Source organism: Odocoileus virginianus, unplaced genomic scaffold (assembly GCF_023699985.2).
Source record: "Odocoileus virginianus isolate 20LAN1187 ecotype Illinois unplaced genomic scaffold, Ovbor_1.2 Unplaced_Contig_8, whole genome shotgun sequence".
NCBI lineage: Eukaryota > Metazoa > Chordata > Mammalia > Artiodactyla > Cervidae > Odocoileus > Odocoileus virginianus.
Window position 1 is genome coordinate 1,898,281 of NW_027224325.1, and position 15,514 is coordinate 1,913,794.

A 15,514-nucleotide genomic window follows, 5' to 3' on the forward strand; every position below is an offset into this window, starting at 1 on the left:
TCCCAGGAATAGAATCTGCATTGCAGTCAGATTCTTTACCATTTGAACCACCATTTCTGATTTTGTACGTAAATCCTCTACCCCTTTCCTTCAATGGTATTTCTCATCCTAGCCCCTAATTTCTCAAGTTAAAACTTGCTTGGACTTCCCTGGCGGTCCAGTGGTTAAGAATCTACCTGCCAATGCAGGGGACATGGGTTCGATCCCTGGTTTGGGAAGATCCCACATGCCTCAGGGCAACTAAGCCTGTGAGCTGCAACTACTGAGCCCACACAGCGTAGGTGCTCCACAACGAGAGGCCACTGCAACGAGAAGCCCTGCAACTAGAGAGTAGCCTCTGCTCATCACAACTAGCCGGCGTGCAGCAACACAGATGCAGTGCAACCAAAAATACATAAATTAAAGAAAAACAAAGACCCTGCTTGAGGGCTTCCCTGATGGCTACACGGGTTGGATCCCTGGTCCGGGAAGACCCCATATGCCTCAGAGCAACTAAGCCCACGCTCCACAACTACTGAGCCTGTGCTCAGGATCCCAGGAGCTGCAACTTCTGAGCCCCAGTGCCACAACTACTGAAGCCCACGTGCCTAGAACCTATGCTCCACAACAAGAGAAGCCACGGCAGTGAGCGGCCTGCGCACGCAACTAGAGAGCAGCTCATGCTCACTGCAACTAAAGAAAAACCTGCGCAGCAACGAAGACCCGGCAAGCCGAAAATAAAATATAAATAAAATTATATATTAAAAAACACAACAACTTGCTTGAGACCTATGGACACGGGAGGAGCGGAGAAGGGAGAGGGGGAGATGTAATGGAGAGAGTAACATGGAAACTTATATTACCATATGTAAAATAGGTAGCCAGTGGGAATTTTTGTATGACTCAGGGAACTCAAACAGGGGCTCTGTGACAATCTAGAAGGGTGGGATGGGAGGGAGATGGGAGGGAGGTTTGGGAGGGAGGGGACATGGGTGTACCTACGGCTGATTCTTGTTGATGTCTGACAGAAAACAACAAAATTCTGTAAAGCAATTATCCTTCAATTAAAAAAATAAAGTGGAAAAAAATTGCTTGAAATCTTCCTGAGTTTGAAAATAACTATAAGGAACTTCTCCAAGGCAGCTTCAGTTCAGTTCAGTTCAGTCGCTCAGTCGTGTCTGACTCTATGTGACCCCCATGGACTGCAGCACGCCAGCCCTCTGTCCATCACCAATTCCTGGAGTTTACTCAAACTCACGTCCATCATGTCGGTGATGCCATCCAACCATCTCATCTTCTGTCATCCCCTTCTCCTCCTGCCTTCAATCTTTCCCAGCATCAAGGTCTTTTCCAATAAGTCAGTTCTTCACATCAGATGGCTAAAGTATTGGAGCTTCAGCTTCATCATCAGTCCTTCCAATGAATATTCAGGACTGACTTCCTTTAGGATTGACTGGTTTGATCTCCTTGCAGTCCAAGGGACTCTCAAGAGTCTTCTCCAACACCACAGTTCAAAAGCATCAATTCTTTGGCACTCAGCTTTCTTTATGGTCTAATTCTCACATCCATACATGACTACTGGAAAAACCATAGCTTTGACTATACAGACCTTTGTTGGCAAAGTAATATTTCTGCTTTTTAATATGCTGTCTAGGTTTGTCATAGCTTTTCTTCCAAGGAGTAAGCGTCTTAATTTCATGGCTGCAATCACCATCTGCAGTGATTTTGGAGCCCCCCAAAATAAAGTCTATCACTGTTTCCATTGTTTCCCTATCTATTTGTCATGAAGTGATGGGACCAGATGCCATGATCTTAGTTTTCTGAATGTTGAGTTTTAAGCCAACTTTTTCACTCTCCTCTTTCACTTTCATCAAGAGGCTCTTTAGTTCTTCTTCGCTTTCTGCCATAACGGTGGTGTCATCTGCATATCTGAGGTTATTGATATTTCTCCCGGCAATCTTGATTCCAGCTTGTGCTTCATCCAGCCCAGCATTTTGCATGATGTACTCTGCATATAAGTTAAATAAGCAGGGTGACAGTATACAGCCTTGACGTACTCCTTTCCCGATTTGAAACCAGTCTGTTGTTCCATGTCCAGTTCTAACTGTTGCTTCTTGACCTGCATACAGATTTCTCAAGAGGCAGGTCAGGTGGTCTGGTATTCCCATCTCTTGAAGAATTTTCCAGTTTGTTGTGATCCACACAGTCAAAGGCTTTGGTGTAGTCAATAAAGCAAAAGTAGATGTTTTTCTGGAAACCTCTTGCTTTCTGTATGATCCAGCAGATGGTGGCAATTTGATCTCTGGTTCCTTACCTTGCATCATCTCCATTCCTTTCAAGAAATGTGAAGTAATGGGGATTTGTACAATAAAATAAAAAGCCACTAGAGGGCACTGTATCCCCTCTGGTGTGCAGTAAAGATTTTTGTGCAGAAATAACTTCTATCTTTAAGATCACGCTTCACACAGTAAAGTCCAGGAAGTTTGTCTATTCACCTGGTCAAACCATTCACTAGCTGAGGTTTGAGGAAACTGTTCCATCTCTGGTTTCAGCTTCCACATCTGCATAATGCACATCTGCATAATGTGGGAGTTTAGGTACAAGATCTCCAAGCATCTACAGATGGTGACCACGGCCATGAAATTAAAAGACGCTTGCTCCTTGGAAGAAAAGCTATGACAAACCTAGACAGCATATTAAAAAACAGAGACATTACTTTACCAACAAAGGTCTGTGTATAGTCAAAGCTATGGTTTTTCCAGTAGTCCTTGTGTGGATGTGAGAGTTAGACCATAAAGAAAGCTGAGTGCTGAAGTATTGATGCTTTTGAACTGTGGTGTTGGAGAAGACTTTTGAGAGTCCCTTGGACAGCAAAGAGATCAAACCAGTCAATCCTAAAGGAAATCAGTCCTGAATATTCATTGGAAGGACTGATGCTGAAGCTGAAGCTCCAATAATTTGGCCACCTGATGCAAAGAACTGACTCATTGGAAAAGACCCTGATGCTGGGAAAAATTGAGAGCAAGAGGAGAAGGGGATGACAGAGGGTGAGATGGTTGGATGGCATCACTGACTCAATGGACATGAGTTTGAGCAAGCTCTCGGAGTTAGAGCTAGACAGGGAAGCCTGGCAAGTTGCAGTCCATGGGGATGCAAAGATTCAGACACGACTGAGTGACTGAACTGACTGTCAACCCTGAAACTCCTATCTTATACTGCCTTAAAATAAGGATGACATCTGGAAAAACAGTAAGAATTATACCTGCTTTATCATTTTTTCCAGTTCACTCAAACTGTTTCCTCTTCCCATCTTCTCTGTTTCTCAATTTTCTTTCCCCCTTAAGCACCCTTTTCGGCTTCCCTTGTGACTCAGCTGGTAAAGAATCCGCATGCAATATAGGAGACCTGGGCTCCATCCCTGGGTGGGGAAGATCCCTTGAAGGGAAAGGCTATCCACTCCAGTATTCCGGCCTAGAGAATTCCATGAACTGTACAGTTCATGTGATCGCAAAGAGTGGGATGGGACTGAGCGACTTTCACTTTCACTTAAGCACCCTTTAATGATAATCTGGTCTTCCCTGGTGGCTCAGTGGTAAAGAATAAGCCTGCCAATGCAAGAGATATGGGTTTGATCCCTGGGTCAGGAAGATACCTCTGGAGAAGGAAACGGCAACCCATTCCAGTATTCTTGCCTGGGAAATCCCATGGACAGAAGAGCCTGGTGGGCTACAGTCCACGGGGTTGCAAGAGTTAGACGTGACTTAGCCATTAACCAACAACTGACAATTGATAAAAACATTCTCAGAGTACTTTCCCAGTTTCACCTATTGTTTTCTCTTTTGATTCTCATGACAAATCAGGTTTGTAGGTATTATCTCCACAATGTACCTGGTGAGGAAACTGAAGCCTAGAAGAGTTCAGCGAATTGCCTGCAGAAACATAGCCATCAAGTAATAGCACCTGCCTTCCAACTCCAAAGCCTTACTCTTCATGAAATATTTCACTATGAGAAGATATAAGTTTTGTGGGACCTGAAGTATACACATTAAAGCTATCTGTACTAGTTTTCCATGGCAGGATGCCATGATCTTAGTTTTTTTAATATTTAGTTTTAAGCTGGCTCTTTCACTCTCCTCCTTCACCTCATTAAGAGGCTCTTTAGTTCCTCTTTGCTTTCTGCCATTAGAGTGGTATCATCACATATCTGAGGTTGTTGATGTTTCTCCCACCTATCTTGATTCCAGCTTGTAACTCATCCAGCCTGGCATTTCTCATGATGTGCTCAGTGTATAGGTTAAACAAACAGGGTGACACAGCAGACAGCCCTGTCATACTCCTTTCTCAATCTTGAACCAATCAGTTGTTCCATACAGGGTTCTAACTGTTGCTTCTTGACCTGCATACAGGTTTCTCAGGAGACAGGTAAGATGGTCTGGTATTCCCATCTCTTTAAGAGCTTTCCACAGTTTATTATGATCCACACAAAGGCTTTAGTGTAGTCAATGAAACAGAGGTAGATGTTTTTCTGGAATTCCCTAGCTTTCTCTATGATCCAGCAAATGTTGGCAATTTGATCTCTGGTTCCTCTTCCTTTTCTAAACCCAGCTTGGACATCTGGAAGTTCTTGGTTTGCATAATGCTGAAGCCTAGCATGCAAGATTTTAAGCATGACCTTACTAGCAAGGGTGCTTTGCTTAGTTGCTCAGTTGTGTCCGACTCTGAGACCCCATGGACTGTAGCCCACCAGGCTCCTCTGTTCATGGGGATTCTCCAGGCAAGAGCACTGGAGTGGGTTGCCATGCCCTCTTCCAGGTACTAGCATGGGAGATGAGTGCAACTGTCCGATGGTTAGCACATTCTTTAGTACTACCCTTCTTGGGAACTGGGATGAGGATTGACCTTTTCCAGTCCTGTGGCCACTGCTGGGTCTTCCAGATTTGCTGACATATTGAATGCAACACCTTGATGGCATCATCCTTTAGGGTTTTGAATAGTTCTACTGGAATTCCATTGCATCCACTAGCTTTATTAACAGCAGTGCTTCCTAAGGCCCACTTGACTTCACTCTCCAGAATGTCTGGCTCTGGGTGACTGACCACAACATCGTAGTAACCTGGTTCATTAAGATCTCTTTTGTGGATGCAAAAGTAGGAAGTCAAGAGATACCTGGAGTAACAGGCAAGTTTGGCATGGAGAGCAAAATGAAGCAGGGCAAAAGCTAACTGAACTCTGCCAAGAGAATGCTGGTCATAGCAAACGTGTTTGAATATCTGCCTTCAATTCTTTGGGTATTTACCTAGAAGTAGAATTGCTGGGTCATGTGGTAATATTATGTTTAACTTCTGAGGAACTGCCAAACTGTTCCACAGTGGCTATGCCATTTTATAACCCTATGAGCAATGTACGAATTTTCAGATTTCTCCACATTCTTGCCAATACTTATTTTCCTTAAAAAAAATATTATTATAATCATCCTAGTGGGTACAGACTGGCATCTTGTGGTTCCAAGTTACATTTCTCTAATGACTAATAATGTTGAGTATCTTGTCATGTGCTTGCTGATCACTAATACATCTTTTTTGGAAAACACCTATTCAAGTCCTTTGCTCATTTTTTAATTGGGTTGTCTTTTTGTTGTTGAGTTGTATGAGTTATTTATGTATTCTGGACATTAGACCCTAATTTGCAAATATTTTCTCCATTTCTATAGGTTGTCTTTTCACTTTCTTAATAATGCCCTTTGATGCACAAAAACTTCTAGTTTTGATCAAACCCAATTTATCTTTTACTTCTTTACGCTTCCTTTGGTGTTACATCTAAGAATTGATTGCCAAATGCAAGGTCATTAAGATTTACCATGCATATTTTTCTTCTAAGAGTTTTATAATTTAGTTCTTATATTTAGGTTATTGGTTAATCCATTTTTAATTTTTGTATATGGCATAAGGTAGGGGTGCGACTTCATTGTCTTTTGCATATAGATATTCAGCTGTCCCAGAACTACTTGTTGAAGAGACTTTTCTTTTCCTGTTGAATGGTCAGAAAAAAATCAATTTGCCATAGACTTATAAGTTTATTTCTGGACTTTTAATTTTATTCTCTTGGTCTATATACATATCCTTATGCCAGTACCACAATGTTTTGATCTCTGTAGCTTTGTAATAAGTTTTATAGTAAGGAAATGTGAGTCCTCTAACTTTGTTCTTCTTAAATATTTTAAGTAATCAGGGTCCTGTGCAATTCTATATGTATTTTCCACTTTTGCAAAAAAGGCTATTGGGATTTTAATCAGAACTGCATTGACTCTGTAGAGCAAACTGGGTAGTATTGCCATCTTAACAATATTGTCTTCCAATACTTGAACATGGATGTCTTTCTACTTATTTACGTATTCTTTAGTATCTTTCAGCAATATTTTATAGTTTTTAGTGTGCAGGTCTTTCACTTTTGTGTAGTAAGGAATCTGGCCTCATCTAAAGGGAGGTCTGGCCTCTGCCCCAGCTCCTGGGAGATGACCTCCACACCCTTGCAATTTCCCAAGAGACAGGAGTATAATTCACAGTGGAGTCCCTCAGACCAACTTTAATAGTTTTACGCTAATAAGGTGTCTCAGGGTGGGCCCCTTCATAGTTCAGGCTAATGCAGTGACTCAGGGTACAGCTGGCAACGTTAGAAAAGCCAACAATGTGACTGGGAAGTTAGGACTGTGTGTCACAAGATAACAGCCCAAACTTCAGGGAAGCAGGTGGCTGGAGATTTTAGTTCAATCACATGGACAATAATTCTCCCCAAGTAAAGAAGCCTCATCCAGCACTGGACACCAGTGAGCATTCCTGACTGGCAATATTCTTGGAGCACTTCACATATCATAGATGAAAGGAGACAACTCCACTTAGGATCTCATCTGGATAGAACAACCAGAACTTCCAGTTTGGACCCCCTCACAGATGTTGCCCTAGGCTACTCTTCCTTTGCCTCAATTCAATGTATCCTTTCTCTGTAATAAATGTGACTGTGTATATAATAGCTTTCAGTGTGTTCTGTGAATCTTTGTAGCGAATTATTGAGTCTAAGCAAGGTTATGAGAATACTTGAATTTGTGGCCAGATGGTCTGAAGTCAGTGTGGCCCCGGAGACTCCCAACCTTGCAGATGGTATCTGAAATAGGGCAATGCTTCTTCCAACAGGAGAGTTGCCTAAACTCTTTACAACCTCATTAGTTAAATCTATCCCTAAGTGTTTTAACTAAAGAGGTTGCAAAGAGTTTAGGCAACTCCCTAGGTGTTTAGAGGCTTCCCTGATGACTCCAATGGTAAAGAATCTGCCTGCAATTCAGGAGGCCAGGGTTTGATCCCTGGGTCGGGAAGATCCCCTGGAGAAGAGAACAGCAACCCACTCCAGTACTCTTGCCTGGAGAATTCCTTGAACAGAGGAGCCTGGTGGGCTACAGCCCAGGGGTTGCAAAGAGTTGGACATGACTGAGAGACTAACACCAGGTGTTTTATTCTTTTGGATGCTGTTGTAAATGAAATTATTTCCTTAATTTCCAATTTATTCATGTTTTAAAAATACTTATTGAGCACTTGCTGTATGCTAGCCTCTGTTCCAAGTGCTTCACAACACTAATTTTATTCTCCTAGCAACCTTAAGGTACTTTGTTGAAAACTGGGTAGTCTTGCCTCCTGAGTCTGTATTCTGAATTCACCATACTGTTGCTTCACGAGCCTTCGGAGAAGTTTCCTGGGAACCTCTTCTCTACCTCTTCACACTGTCATTCTGTAGTTCAGACCCTTATAAATTCACACTGAGTCAGAGCTTCCCACTGTCTTCCTAATTCAACTGTCTTACCACCTACCCTGAATGCTGCCACTCTAACAACGCTGATCTAAGTCCTGGCCATTCCAGTGACATGAAGTGCCTTCCTTCTCTGCATTTATGAACATAAAAAACAATTACTGCTCATAAGCTGTACTTGACCATAGATTCTGCAATGTCTTCTACTAACATTGAATTCTTACTGAAAACTTTGCTGTGAAACAGAGGCAAAGTGAGTGAGGGGAAAGCTCCAAGCCTGACCCCACAAACCCCACTTCTCCTCAATCTCAGATTATTCATTTGCAGAACAAACTATAAGGTCTTCTCTCAAAAGTTGTTGTAGGAATTGTGTGTGTGTGAGAGAGACAGACAGAGAGAGGAGTGGTAGGACAGGTCCTGGCATAAGCAAATGCTCAGCAAATGTAGGCTGATTTGTATCTCAGTAGTCACAAAGAATTTTTAAATTCTTTGACGGCAAGGGCCTTTGATATACTTTTTTGGTATTTCTTAAATAAAAACTTTTAACAGATACGCTTTGGTATCTGGACTTGCTTAAGAACCAAGGCTCTTATGAGAAAATCAGCCTCTAAAGTCTGAATTCAAAGGTTGGCTGCTACTAGGTCAGTGACTTCCGTAAAGTTACCCAACTTCTCTCTGAGCCTCGGATTCTTTATCTGTCAACTGTCAACAGAACCTACTTCACAGGGTCATGAAGGTTCATGTGAAGTGCTTAGTAATATAATCAACGCCCCCCAAACTGCCAGCCATAATTACATCATGTCCTAAACATTGTGTCCACAGAAATTTGGCCTCTGCATTACTCCATGTTTCTAAGACACACACACACACACACACACACACACACACACACACCTTATCCTTTTGGACCAATCTTGCCACACACACACACACACACACCAATCTTGCCACACACACACATACCCCTTACACACACACACACACACACACACACACCCCTTACCCTTTGGACCAATCTTGCCACCCTCTGACTTGCTCTTCTTTCCTGACTTCCATGTACCTACCATCCCTCAAAGACCATTAAAATCTAAATGAGGTCGCCAGTATTACTGTTGCCATTTTAAGCAGCTGGAAATAGGCCCCGAGGGTTTTCAGTGACTTCCCTGAGGTCACTGAACACCAGTGGCCAGGTCATAGCCCACCTCCTAACCTCTGGCCCTTGGCCTCTTCCGGGGTCCGAGGTGCACCCGCGTGCAAACTCCGCTGGGTCCCCCACTTCCATCAGTCCCCCGTTCCACGCCGCACCACTGCCCCCCCAAACCTGAGTCAGGGCCCTGGGGGCACGCCCCATCCGTCCTTGGCAGCTTTACCCTTTTCTCCTCCAGAGACTCAGGGAGAGGCCGACACTGGGGTCACGCAAGTGTGCCCGTGGGCCCTGGAGATGGCGGGGGAACACCCGGAGGGGCCGGGAGCCGACGCCCGCTGCCCGGAGGGCGTCAAAGCTCGGTTAGCGCCTCGGGGGCGGCGGCCGGGAGGGCCGACTCCGCCCCCTGCGCGCTAGCTCGGGCCCCAGCGGCGGGGTATAAGGCGGCGGCGCCCACCGGTTCCACCGCTGTCTGGCCAACTCCGGTGGCGTGCGGAGCGCGTGGTGTGGAGGTAAGCTCTGCCCAGCGCCATCCAGGTCCGTCCCGCCCACGCTCACGCTCACGCGGCGCCGGGAGCCGCGGACCTCGGTTAGTTGGGCGACGGCGGGCTGCAAGCCGGGAGCCCAGGCGGCTTCGGCCGGCCGGGAGGGAGCCTTGGGGAGCGGAGAGCTTGGTCTCTGGGGATGGGGATGGGGGCGGCCCGGCGGCAGCGTCTGTGAGTCACCTAGAGGCTGGTGTCCCGGCTACCGGCTCGGGGAGACGAGTGATCCGGGGTGGTGATCTGGGGGAAATCGTTTCATCCCCCGTGGGGATGCTTTCCGGCAGGAAGAGTAGAGTGACCTAGGGTGTAAAATCTGATAGGGTTGGTTACTCTCTTGCCTGCAGCATCTCTGAGTCCGGTTGTTCCTCAGCTAGGGGTGGGTGGGCGGTGATTTGGGCGGGTTTTTTTTCTGGCGTGGCGTGCTATGCCACCTGTAACCTTCTAATCCGTAAACTCTTCTAGTTCAGTTCAGTTCAGTCGCTCAGTCGTGTCCGACTCTTTGCGACCCCATGAACTGCAGCACGCCAGGCTCCCCTGTCCGTCACCAACGCCAGAGCTTTCTCAAACTCATGTCCATGGAGTCGGTGATGCTATCCAATCATCTCATCCTCCGTCGTCCCCTTCTCCTCCCACCTTCAATTTTTCCCAGCTTCAGAGTCTTTTCTAGTGAGTCAGTTCTTTGCATCAGGTGGCCAAGGTATTGGAGTTTCAGCTTCAGCATCAGTCTTTCCAGTGAATATTCAGGACTGATTTCCTTTAGGATGGACTGGTTTGATCTTGCTGTCCAAGGGACTCTCAAGAGTCTTCTCCAACACCACAGTTAAGCATAAATTCTTTTCAACACTCAGCCTTCTTTATATCCCAACTCACATCCATACATGACTACTGGGAAGACCACAGCTTTGACTAGACGGACCTTTGTTGGCAAAGTAATGTCTCTGCTTTTTAATTTGCTGTCTAGGTTTGTCATAGCTTTATTTCCAAGGAGCAAGCGTCTTTTAATTTCAAGAGTTTAAATTTCAAACTCTTTTAGACCTTCTTTTAAAGCTCTTTAACCTTTTAAATCTTCCTTTGACTGATCCTGACTGAATTCTATCCCATTCTTCATTATCTGTGATTTTGCCCCATAGAAATTCCATTTTCTCCTCAAATCCTACCACCCCTGGTCTCTGTTTTGTTGTTATTTTTTTTTCTTTTCTTTTGTACTATATTATGGGAACCTTAGTGGCTCAGTCGATGAAGAATCCGCTTGCAGTGCAGGAGACAGCCTGCAATTCAGGAGGCCCGGGTTTGCCACCTGGGTGGGGAAGATTGCCTTGGAGGAGGAAATGGCTACCTACTCCAGTATTCCTGCCTGGAGAAATCCCATGGACAGAGGAGGCTGGTGGGCTGCAGTCCATGGGGTCACAAAGAGTCGGACAAGACTAAGGGACTAAACCAGCACATGAGAATCTTTACCGATTTTCCTTTAAATTATCTATTTGACTGCCTTGGGTCTTAGTTGCCTAAGGCTGGATCTTTCTGCTTGGAGCAGGCTCAGTAGTTGTGGCTGCTTGGCATAGTTCCCTGTGACCGCAGCCCCCCTCCCGCATGTCGTGTCGGTTCTTAGTTCTCAGAGCCAGGATGGAACCAGGCCTCCTGAATTGAAAGGTGGATACTTAACCACTGAACCACCAGGGAATTTCCTTTTATGTGAATCTTTACTTTTGTATTATTTTTACTTTCTGTCCACCATTGTGAGTTTCTGAAGTCTGTCTTTGAAATTCCCATAAGCATAGTTAAATGGAACAGTGTGTCTTGAGCAATTTTTCAGCTAATTACCATGACCCATGGAATCCTCTCTGCTTGTGGATCCAGTAACATCAGTTACGTTATTTAAATTAGCCCCAAACCTTGTCTTCAGTAATTCACTCGAATGTATAGGCCTTTGTCATGCCAGTTGCCAGTAACCACTCTAGAGGCTGATGACTCAGATTTGGGATGCAAATTAGGAATGCACCCGTTGACCTCACTCTGTTATGATTGCACTATGCTGATATTTTTCATATAGAAAACAGCCCAGAAGGGGAGTAGATTAGCAATTTATTGTTTTTTTTTTAAGGAAAGTGAAATAGATTGTTGAAATTACTATAAGTGTATTATAAAGTGATTTTTTTGTTTTACTGATAGTATAGTCTAGGACTTACATTGTCAACATTTAAGGACCCTTAAGTTTAACCTATAATAGTATTTTGAGGTAATAAAATTTTATTTTTGATATGTTTTTAGTGTCCAGAAAGGCCCTTTAAAACAACCTTGCCAATAAGTATTTATCTGTGCTTAGTGTAAGTAATGTTAGACAAACAATACTTAATTTATTAGTCTTTTGTGGATTATCAGCTTTACAAAACAGCTTTGTTACTTCTTTGAAATAATGAGCTCAGAAGTAACAGTTATAATGATGTTCAGACTCAGTTATGGATATTAAACAATTACATGTACAGGAAAGAACTAAAAAGAGACAAATTCAGTTGTCTTGCATTTGAGATGAAAACTTTTAAGAAAGATGAGTAAATCATAGAGGTAAAATTTTAGTCTTTAGTCATGCCTGGTGGCTCAGCGGTAAGTAAACTGTCTGCCAACGCAGCCAGTGCCAGAGACTGGGGCTTGACCCTGCGTTAGGAAGATCCCGTGGAGAAGGAAATGGCAACCCACTCCAGTATTCTTGCTGGATAATGCCATGGAGCCTGGAGGGCTACAGTCCATGGGGTCACAAAGAACTGGACATGACTTAGCAACTAAACAACGACAAAACAACATCAGTACCTATGAGGATGTAAAATTAGATAGTGGAAATTTGCTGCATGATATAGGGAGCTCAAATCTGGTGCTCTGTGACAACCTAGAGGGGTGATATGGGGTGAGAGGTAGGAGGGGGGTTCAGGAGGGAGGGGACATACGTATATCTATGGCTGATTCATGTTGATATATGGCAGAAACCAACACAACATTGTAAAGCAATTATCCTCTAATTAAAAATAAATAAAAAACCTATGAGATATTTTAGGGCTTTCCCAGTGGCTCAGTAGGCTAAGAATCTGCCTGCAATGCAGGAGACACAGGAGATGTGGGTTCAATCCCTGGATCAGGAAGATTCCCTGGAGGAGGAAATGGCAACCCACTCCAGTATTCTTGCCTGAGAAATCCGATGGACAGAGGAGCCTGCCTGGCAGACCACAGTCCAAAGGGTCCCAAAGAGTAGGACACAACTAAGCATGTGAAATACTGTTACATAAAACTAACTATAAACTATAAAACTTGAAAATCATGAAGCTAATAATAATGTTAAGTATTTCTGTGAGCCATTCATACTTTTTTTTTTCCAAGAAAAGGAAAGACAAATTTCTCTGCTGTCTTCTTTATGATTATTTATTTTCCCAACTTGGCCTCAAAGAACTGGGTGTGTAGTAGATACTGGCAGTGGTATACTAGCATTTCTGTACAAAAGGAGTAACACAGATGACCATAACCGTAACTCCATTCCTGTTTGTTTGTTATTTTAAAGTACCAATACATTTGTGCCTCAAACCTTGGGACAAAATCAGTCATATATTAATAAGTAAAAATAGTACATTTAGGTTCTGGATAGTCTACTTTGGATTGCTGCAGAAAATAATGTTTATAGATTATAGTCTAGATTATTATCTGGAATTCTACTGAGCAAAACTCTCCTGTATGGTGTAAAGGACTTCAGAGAACACAATCTGTAACTTCCCTTTCTTCACTATTACTTCAGATTTTTATGTCCTCTTTAAAATGTGAAGAAAATTGGTATTTAAGAAATCATGCCAAAATAAGATATTTCAAATGACAAAGACAGGAATTTGGTAATTTGGCAGAATTGTGTTGAGTCCATGTCTGGGTTTTGAATTTTTTTATCCATAAATTTTCTTTTGATTGCTTGCATTTTATTCGCTTTCTTCTCTCTGAATGTTTTTCTTCCTGAAGATACTTGCAGGTTTAAATTTAATTTTGATACTGTGGAATAAATGTTTTAATACAAGACAGTGTTGTTATTAAGACTGATGAGACAGTTCTTGGTGACCAAAAACTGTAACCATTAAAAAACAAATTGAGGGGCTTCCCTGGTAGTTTTGTGCTTGAGAATTCATCTGCCAGTGCAGGGGACACGGGTTCAATCCATGGACTGGGAAGAGTCCACATGCCACAGGGCAACTAAGCCCACGAGCCGTAACTACTGAAGCCCTAGCTCTAGAGTGGCCGTTCCACAAGAGAAGCCAGTGCAATGAGAAGTCCTTGCGCCTTCAACTAGACAGTATCCCACGCTCACCGCAGCACTCAACAACAAAAATAAATAAATCTTAAAAAATAAAAATTGTGGGAATTCCCTGGTGGTTTAGTGGTTAGGATTTAATGCTTTCACTGCCATGGCCATGGTTCAGTTCCTGGTAGGGTAACTGAGATCTTTTAAGCCACAAGATGTAGCCAAAAAAATAAAAATTAAAATAAGATAAATTAAAAATAATAATAATAAATAAATAAATAAAAATAAGATAAATACAAGAAATGGTGAGAAATCATAACTGGCAACTAAGCTCAAAGTTTAATCGGATTCAATAAGCATTAAATTAGCTGTTCCAACTGAACCTGACTATCAAACAGCTCTACTATCATTGAGTGTGATGTAAATCTAAGCATAAGTATTCTGAGATTGCTTACCATTTAATCCTTTTGTTTTAACTCTTACTTCAGAAAAAAAATCTGTAAAGTTCATGCCATGGAGCATTTCTATTAACCTCAGAACCCAGACTGTTTCCTTTGAATTGAGATGTTACAGCTTCTATAACTCAAATGGAAATTTTAGAAATCTTGGAGATATTTTATTATCCTATCTTCAGCAAAGCTAGGTGCAATGCTCTGGGACAGGTAATCTTCATTCTCACTTAGTGGTGTAGTTTTAAGGACTAATTTTGCAAATCCTCAGTTTGCAAAATATACCCGGAATTTAGAATGAGCTCTTCTAAGATGTGTGGATGCCTCAGGACTTAAATCTCATCTTTGTCTTTTAAAAAAAATCCTTTTTTTGAAGTACAGTTACTTTACAATGTTGTGTTTCAGGTGTATAACAAAGTGATTCATATATATATATATATATGTATATATATTTATATATCTTTTTTCAGATTCTTTTCCATTACAGGTTATTACAAGATATAGTTCCCTTGCTGTGCAGTAGGTCCTTGTTTATTCCCTTCTCCTTCTTCACAAAAGAAAGACTACCTCACTCATCCCTGTTCTTACTTTGGTGTGCCATTCCATGCTGTCAAAATATTTGGCGAACAATCCAAACAAAGGGAAACATCCAGAATGCATTGCCTCAGAGAGAGAAATTTTAAAGGAGACAGGAATAGGTTATAACAGGAGTGTTTTTCACTGCTTTGAATTTGTAGGGAAAGAAAACTTTTCGCTTCGTTGCTTCTAAGCTCTGTGGTTGGTCTAATAATTAAACAATAATGATAATTAAATTGACGTAAGACAGATTAACATTAGGAAAACAATTTCATACATATGCAAGCCATAAAAATATGACACTCAAAGAAGTGACCTAAGCAGGAAGCTTTTGTATCTTCTAGACAAGGAAACTACATTTGTGAAGAATTGACAAAATAGGCTTGGGTGGCAAATCAGTAAAGAAGTAACAAGATATATTTATACAGCCTTGTCAGTCCTAAACTCCCTATCTATGATAATAAGGATGCCTTCTAACCTCCTGGTAGTGGGAGGGTACTTTCCCAATGGGAAACTTATGTTCTGCTGTTATGGGGGCAAAGGAAGTAAGAAAATCAGAGTGTTCTTCTTATATCAGCTATTTCTTAAGTAATATTAATTCAAAGTAAACAATATGCCAAATGGCATGTTTTGGGGTGGCATATTCTGTTCCCTTTCAAATTCAAATGAGGTCATACCTTTTCTGATAGTGAGAACTGGCCAGTTATATGGTGGCCATTTTCCAAAAACTGAATGAGCTCAAGTGCCAAGGTTTTGACAGTAATCT

At 42.5% G+C, this 15,514-nt stretch overlaps 1 protein-coding gene across 2 annotated transcripts in view; it reads left to right on the forward strand.

Annotated features, from left to right (window-relative positions):
• Window positions 1-9,345: 9,345 nt before the first annotated feature.
• The window catches only part of LOC110123516 (monocarboxylate transporter 1-like), a 29,390-nt gene continuing 23,221 nt past the window's right edge, over window positions 9,346-15,514 (forward strand). Inside the window, exon 1 of one of the 2 annotated variants that reach the window (XM_020871496.2) lies at window positions 9,346-9,429. The gene's annotated coding sequence lies outside the window, so the exon portion shown is untranslated. Of the gene's footprint in view, window positions 9,507-15,514 lie in introns of both variants that reach the window. The other variant, XM_020871497.2, reaches the window with a different exon arrangement.